The sequence below is a fragment of the Galeopterus variegatus genome, unplaced genomic scaffold, assembly GCF_000696425.1.
Source record: "Galeopterus variegatus unplaced genomic scaffold, G_variegatus-3.0.2 Scaffold5136, whole genome shotgun sequence".
Taxonomy (NCBI): Eukaryota; Metazoa; Chordata; class Mammalia; order Dermoptera; family Cynocephalidae; genus Galeopterus; species Galeopterus variegatus.
The window spans coordinates 83,569-91,014 of record NW_007731247.1 but is presented as its reverse complement, the minus strand read 5'-3'; the positions used below and the strand labels follow the sequence as shown (position 1 = coordinate 91,014).

The 7,446-nt window shown below is 39.3% G+C and overlaps 1 non-coding gene across 1 annotated transcript; it reads right to left on the bottom strand.

The window, feature by feature from the left end:
• Positions 1-603: 603 nt before the first annotated feature.
• TRNAI-GAU lies at positions 604-677 on the bottom strand. The gene has a single exon. It is a non-coding gene; the product is annotated as a tRNA-Ile (tRNA).
• Between the last annotated feature and the right edge of the window lie 6,769 nt (positions 678-7,446).

The following is a 7,446-nucleotide window of genomic DNA, read 5'->3' as shown; positions in this document are numbered from 1 at the left end:
TGACAGAAATGAGGCTGCTGATAATGGACCAGACTGTCTGGACTCTGTTAGGCTACTCTCCTGCCATTGTACTCGAATTATGCTTTTAATGCTGCATTTCTAATTTTTGAATATCGATGCTGGGAAAATGGCAATAGTGCTTGAGATGTTTGTTGACAGGGTGAAACTACCCATTCCTCAATAAAAGGAAGGCTCATACACAGCCCCTGCAGAGGACCCTGCCAAATTAGTATGCTCGGCTGCCTCTCTTTATGCATTCATCATTCTTAACAGTGGAATTGGATGTGCAGAAGCTCTTCCCTGCTCCTGGAAACCACAGGAATAGTCTCCATTCAGTATTGGGACACTCAGGCAGAGATAACTAGATTGTGGTATACTTTATAGGTCAATATCAAAGAAAATATATTTGAGATGATTCTAAGTTCAGCGTTTTATTTCATATTCAGCAAGTGAAGGTCAGATCAAAGTTTCTAAAATCCACCCTTTGCCATAAAGCAAGTGTTGAGACAATTTTTTTCTGTAAAGGGGCAGATAGTAAATATTTTAGGCTCTGTGGGCCATATGGTCTGTTCTTTTTGTTTTGTTGTGTTTTTTTGTGGCAGCTGGCCAGTACAGGGATTGAACCCTGGACCTTGGTGTTATCAGCACCACGCTCTAACCAACTGAGCTAACTGGCCGGCCCCATATGGTCTCTTGTCACAACTACTTAATTCTGCCTTATAGTGTGAAAGCAGCCATAGATAATACATGCATGAATGAATGTGGCTGTGTTCCAAGAAAACTTTATTTATGGATACTGAATTCTGAATTTCATATAATTTTCACATGTCACAAAATATTACTCTTCTCATTTTTTCCAATTATTTAAAAATATAAAAACCATTTTTAGCTTGTGGGCCATACTAAAACAGGTCATAGCTGGATTTGGCCTGTGGACTGTAATTTTCTGCCCCCCACCCTAAAGCATTAGAGAGTCCCCTGTGTTTCAGGTATGTCTACAATTTGTTTTCCGGTGTGTGAGCCATCTTTTTCTGCCACAGCCCATCCTCATATTCATTGGGTTATGCAGAGCTACATGGACAGAAAACCAGAAGCCCATCCCAAACCAAAGATATTTCAGTCCCCTGCCTGCCTCACTTGTTGCCTATGCCCCCCCCAACCTACTTAATGCTCATGGCACCCTTTCCTGATTACAGGGGACCCTGTTCCTATTCGTTTGGAACCTGGGAAGTTACATTAACAAGAAACTTAACAACTATGCATTGACATAAAAGTAAAGCAGTTAGCATTCAGCAAAACATTACCGAAATTAGTAGTGAGGGCAGAGACATTGCTTTCTTTATAGAAGTAAGTTTAGTAAGATACATTTGTCCTCTTCATCTTCAGATAATTTCTCATTACAGGTTATAAAATGAAATTAGTAGAGTGTTAGAAGCTGTGTGTTCGACAACAAATATATTAAAGTTCCATTTGAATTTTTTTTTTTTAGTGTTTATATAGTGAAAAGTGGTTAATTGGGATGCAGAGTTCTCTCTGAAATATGGACAAGTGCAAGAATTGTTCAGGCACACCACAGTTATAGGTTGGTTGGTTGCATGAATACTCTGTGCAGTGAGATCCAAGATCAGGTTAAAGTTCGCCTGTGCTTAGAAATTTGGTGCTCAAATAATGGTGTATTGGAGGCAGCATTGCACTATGAATCTGACACATTCAGGCTTGTGACTCATTTTCCTCATCTGTGAAATGGGATGACTGACAAGCACTTGACTTGTCAGGATCAAGTTTATGTGAAAGCTATCTTTGTAAACCCTGAAGTGCTTTGGAAGCCCTTCCTGTTTATTTGCTAAGTCTGAGTGCGTCTTTTTGTTCATGGTTCACAAATCTGGCGGGTTATTAGAATCAATTATGGGAGTCGATGGGGCCTTGGGAAAATACAGATTCCAAGGCTCACCATAGACTTACAGAATCATAATTTCTGTGCAGTTGGCCCACCGTATCCATGGGCTCCACATCCGCAGATTGAAAACATTTGGGGGAAAAAAAAAAACAATAAAAAATGACAGTACAACAATAAAAATAATACAAATAAAAATACAATTCAACAACTAATTATATAACATTTACATTGTACCAGGTATTGCCAGTAATCTAGAGATGATTTAAAGTATGCTGAGGATGTGCATATGTTGTATTCAAATACTACACCATTTTATATAAGGGACTTGAGCATCCTCAGATTTTGGTATCCTTTGGGGTCCTGAAATTGATCCCCCATGGATACTGAGGGATGACTGTCTTTTTAACAGGTTTCCCAGGTAATTATGACGTGTTTGGGAAGCTCTGTTGTGTTTCATAAGCCTCAGTAATGGATTTAAGTAAACCAAATACTTCCCTGTAATCCTAGCTTGAACTTTTCCCCTAAAAGTTCTTGCCATTCGTTTTCATGAATAAGGGAACTGGAAGAGGGGGGTCAGGAAGAATAAAAATTACCTTCATTTTATCTTCTTGGGAATGTCTGTTTCAGCAAGTGGAAATGGAGAGAAAACTGGTGTTTTAATGTCCAGCCCAGTGTGTGAATCCAAATTGTGTTTCTCCTCCATTAACTCTCCCCCCACAGCCCTGAGATGTAGTGTTCTTTTTACCTTCCTCTGTGCATTGAAGCATGTTTGCAAAAGAAAGAGCCCGAGATTCTGCCCATCATGAATGTGCAACAGATTGACAAATCTTTTCCAGTTTTGCTACTCAAAACTCATCATTGAAAATGTCTTTTTGAGTTATTTCTGAAAATCACACAATTGTAGAGCTGGTGCATATAGAGCACAAACACAAAAAGAATCTCAGTAGTACTAAAAAGATAAACTGATTCTGAATTTCTCATATTTTCTGCTTTGCTGCTAATTTACATGTGAGTAATTGTAGATTTCAAATGAGTGAAAGCATCCACCTCCACATTGGCAGCCCAGATTGTTTTCAACAGTGGAATTCAGTATGTACATACACACAAACGCTCTCATATAGTACTCTGCAAGTTCCTAATGTTTGAGAGCCATAACAAAGTATTCCTGTGTTTGCAAAATTCCTACCGCAAATATTAAGTATTTACTATTTTCCAAGGACCTTGTAATAAATTTGAATAAGGCATAGTTCCACGGTCCTTATCTCAGAAGTCCAGAGGCTGGTAGAAAGATGATCATGAAATAAATCATTGCAGAAAAAGTCAGCTTTAATATTAATTTGTTTTAATCAAATCGTATTTCCAAATTATATTCTTTATAAAAGTAGAGAATTTTTTCCTTTGGAAAAATATGAGATATATATACCTACAGTATGTGTAGCCTGACCCTTTATACCGTATCCCTATTTCTATTAATTTTGTGGAGATGCTCCCTTGAAAGTAAGTAAATGCTTAACAAATATTTGAGGCACTATAAGGGGAGTATCTTCTACATTTGGTAATGTCACATAGATGTGTTTATACCTATTGTTCAGTGTCCATTTCAAGCTTCAACTCTCTCTGGAAGATAACTTTGGATGCTGAGTCTTTCTGCCGTATGTCTCCAAATCTACAGAGATAAACTTCCAGCAAAGTTCTGAACACCTTCACCTTTTTACTCCCAGATATTCCTGAAACTCAAAATATGAAGCTTCAACTCTCTCTGGAAGATAACTTTGGATGCTGAGTCTTTCTGCCGTATGTCTCCAAATGTACAGAGATAAATTTCCAGCAAAGTTCTGAACACCTTCACCTTTTTACTCCCAGATATTCCTGAAACTCAAAATATGAAAAATGGAACTTGTCTTTACTCTCAAACCTGATCCTTTTTTGGGTTTCTTATTTTAGGGAGCCCTTTTGCCGTTCTCCCAGATGCAGAGGCTTCACACGTTGACATCATCTCTAACTCTTCCTCTATCGACTCTAACCAGAAGCCAAATAATGTTGGGTGTGTCTTTGTCTTCTCTCCCTTCCACTGCCACCCTCCTACGTTTAGATCTTTCTTTCTGAAACCAGGGTCTAAGGATTCTTAAAGGGCTCCATGCAAATATTCTTGGGGATTTGAGTGTTCTTCATCATAAATTTTACAATTTCCATTTTCATGTCCAGAATAATCTAACAAAATTAATAGATATGTCTTTGGGGTCATAAAGATCTGTAACGTGTGGTTCTGCCACACATTTTAATGTCCACATTTGTGTCGTGTTTGTGTGTTGGCTCTAAGTTGGGCTGTCATAGTGCCAAGCTTTGTTCTGGAACTCCTCACATTGTTGTAATTGTATGAGTCTGGCTTTCCCAGCAGACTAGGAGATCTCGGAAGACAGGGACCACATCTGGCTTATTTTTGTGTTCCCAGAACCTAGCACTGGGCCCAAAACATAATAGGTACCTATGGTTGTAGTCATTGCGTTTATCATGCTTTTGTTCCGTACACATTCCCATGTATGGCTATAGTTACTTTAATGTTTATGTAGCATTTAGTCAGGTTGATAGATGACATTTGGCTTAACCATTCCTTATTTTTAGATGTTTGGATTATTTTCATTTGCTGGCTATTTCGAGTAGTATAGTTAAAAACAAATTTTTGAACAAAGTTATTTTCTCTCATCTGGATTGTTTTCTTGGGAATTTCTTAATGAAATTAGTAGGTCTAGCAGTTTTATTCCTTTTGTAATATGATTCTAGAATTTCTTCTTTTTTTTTTTTTAAGGAAGAGACCAGACTGAGTCATAACCTACGAGCTCTTTTTAGATGTTTATTTCATTTTCAGTTAAAAGCTCTTTTGTTTGGAATCAAAGTTGGAGAACAAATGATGGTTATCCTTCTGCTGCTGCACCATCACCGTTCACCTGGACCATTCTCCCTTCCTGTAGTCCTTATACCTTCAGCCATACTTTCAGTAATGTATGAAGTACATATTACTTCAGCCAGAGTAATGTTTCCAGCATGCAAATCTGTCACTGCTCAAAACGCAGCAATGGCTTTCCATTGCCTGCAAGATAAAGTCTGGCCACACTGTCAGGGCATACAGAGCCCTTGAGGATGTGGCTTCTGTTTCCCTTTCTAGGCTTATCTTTGGCTGCTGCCCAGATGCACTCTATGCCTAGCTCGGAGGCACTATTTTCAGTTGGGAACAAACATGCTTTTCCCTCCACCTGAAATGAACTCCTCAGCCCCTTGCCTGCCTGACGTTGTCTTGCTCATCCTTCAGGACTCAGCTCAAAGTCTCAAGTGCTGCCCTCTTTCCACACTTGTTACTACCTGTCCCACCCCCATTCTCCCAGAATCTGTCCCATCCTTCAGTAAAGCCTTTGCCACCTCTATTGAAGCCCTTTGTTATTTTTTTTCATCTTCTCATTTAGATTGTGAGCTCAATAAGTTCAGGAATTTTGTCAGTCATTTTTGTCACCAAGCTTCTAACACAGTGACTAGCACACAGCTGGTCCTCAATCAACATTTTCCAAAGGAGTAGAAATGTCATTTTGGTTTACTTATATATAAGTAGACTATTTACCGGTAGATTGAGGATCTATTTATGGCATAGATGATAATTTTCAGTTGTCCAGAATATCAATTAATGTATTAAGCCCTCCCTTCCCCAAGCATTTGGTATGCCCCCTTTTTTAAAAAAATAGGCAACGATTGTAATTTTGTTTAACTAAGCTGTAAACCCTACACTATAAGCTACATGAGAAAATGTCTAGTTCACTGCCATATCCCTGATGCTTAGTAGTAATACTTGGTACCCATAAGCACTGAATAACTGTTGAGTGAGTGAATAGATGAATGAATGAAACACTGAGAAAGGGCACTAGCCACGTGGCATATCACAAACCTTGACAGTTGGGAATTGACCGCATTTATGCATATGTATCTGGCCCGTTTTATTCACCATTCTGTTCACGTGTCTGTTTAACTCACTTTTTTCTTGATAACCTCTATGGCCTCTTCTACCTCTACCATTTCACAACTCTGAGGGCCTATTTGAGCCCTGCCACCTCCTGCTCATCTTTAGTGGGAGATGTCTTGGAAATGCCAAGTATAAGCCAGGAACCTAACAACTTGGGATAATAGGCAAGACAGTCCCTCTATCCCACAGCGAGGAGGCTGGAGTCTCTAGGGCTGACCACCTCATTTATCTCCAATATCAAATCCAAATCAACTAATATCCTGTTGTTCTGGGGGATAAATAACTAAATCACATCTGTGTGACTGAGCTGATTTGTAGAGATGTGATGTTATCCAGAGCCTGCTGTCAAAACCTGAATTCATTTTGAGGGAAGCATGAAGTATTGGCAGAGAGATCACATCTTCCCTTTCCCTGTGTTGAGTCTCCTTGAAATATGTGTTTTATTTCTTGGTATCCTGGTAAGAATTTGCATGTTTTTGACCACAGCCTATTACAAGGAAAAAAAAATTCCATCTACTAATTAGTTTCTCTCTTGGATTACTAGTCCTCTTAAGAAGCTTTATAAGGGAATGAAAAACTGAGGTAGTAATTAATGGAGAGGAGGGAGTAACATAGTGTTGTCAGGGGAAAAGAATTATCTTCAACTTCATTAAAATGATGGGAGGCAGAGGAAGCCTTAAAAACAAAAACAACAACAACCTGGAATGGCAGTAAAAATATTGCTATTTGGTTCATTAAAAATGGTTCATTATAAATTCTCAATAACCTACTCCCAGGCTTAGGACTTCAATTAAAGCCCTGCTGTGTGAGAGCCAAAATCTTAATTGAAAATAGAACGATTGAGCCAATATTGTATTTATTAAAGCTGTTATCAATGCTCACTGCTCTCAAGTGCATTCTTATTATGATGCTGGAAGGTCTGCAGGAAGCTTTGCAGTCCAGAACATCTTTTAGCCTTAGCTGCAGGACTAGCTAGAAACAACAGTGCCCGGCAGGCACAGGCCACGGTCCTGGGGGTCTGAGTGGCAGAGGTTGATTTAGCTGTGCCAGAAGGAGTGTTGACTGAGCCTGACTCCTGTGTCAGGACATAGGTGAGCAATCACTGGGGCAAGTGAACAGTGCCTGGCACACATAAGAAAGCTGAATATTTGGTGGAAGAGCACCAGGGAGTGCAGAGAAAGATAAGGATTTGGATTTGATACAGTTGTTGTGCATTTCTGTAGCTCCGTATCCAAGGCCATTGATGTTTCCTTGGTTCTGAAATTCAGGGGAAGCTGATTAATTCTTAAGTGCCTATAGAAACTCATACATATATTTTCAGACTCCTCTCTTCCTCTCCACCATGGGCAGCATAAAGGACGAAAGTGAGGTGGAGTCTACTTATAAGGATCAATGGGGGAAAAAAAGACAGATTTAGAATGGATGGGTAATGGTTGTTTGGGCCTCCATGAATGTAGGATTCTCCAGCTACTCAGAGGAAGTTTTTAATTTTGTTGTTATTTTACTCCCCTGCACCCCAGTTAAGAGAACAAGCAAATGAGAG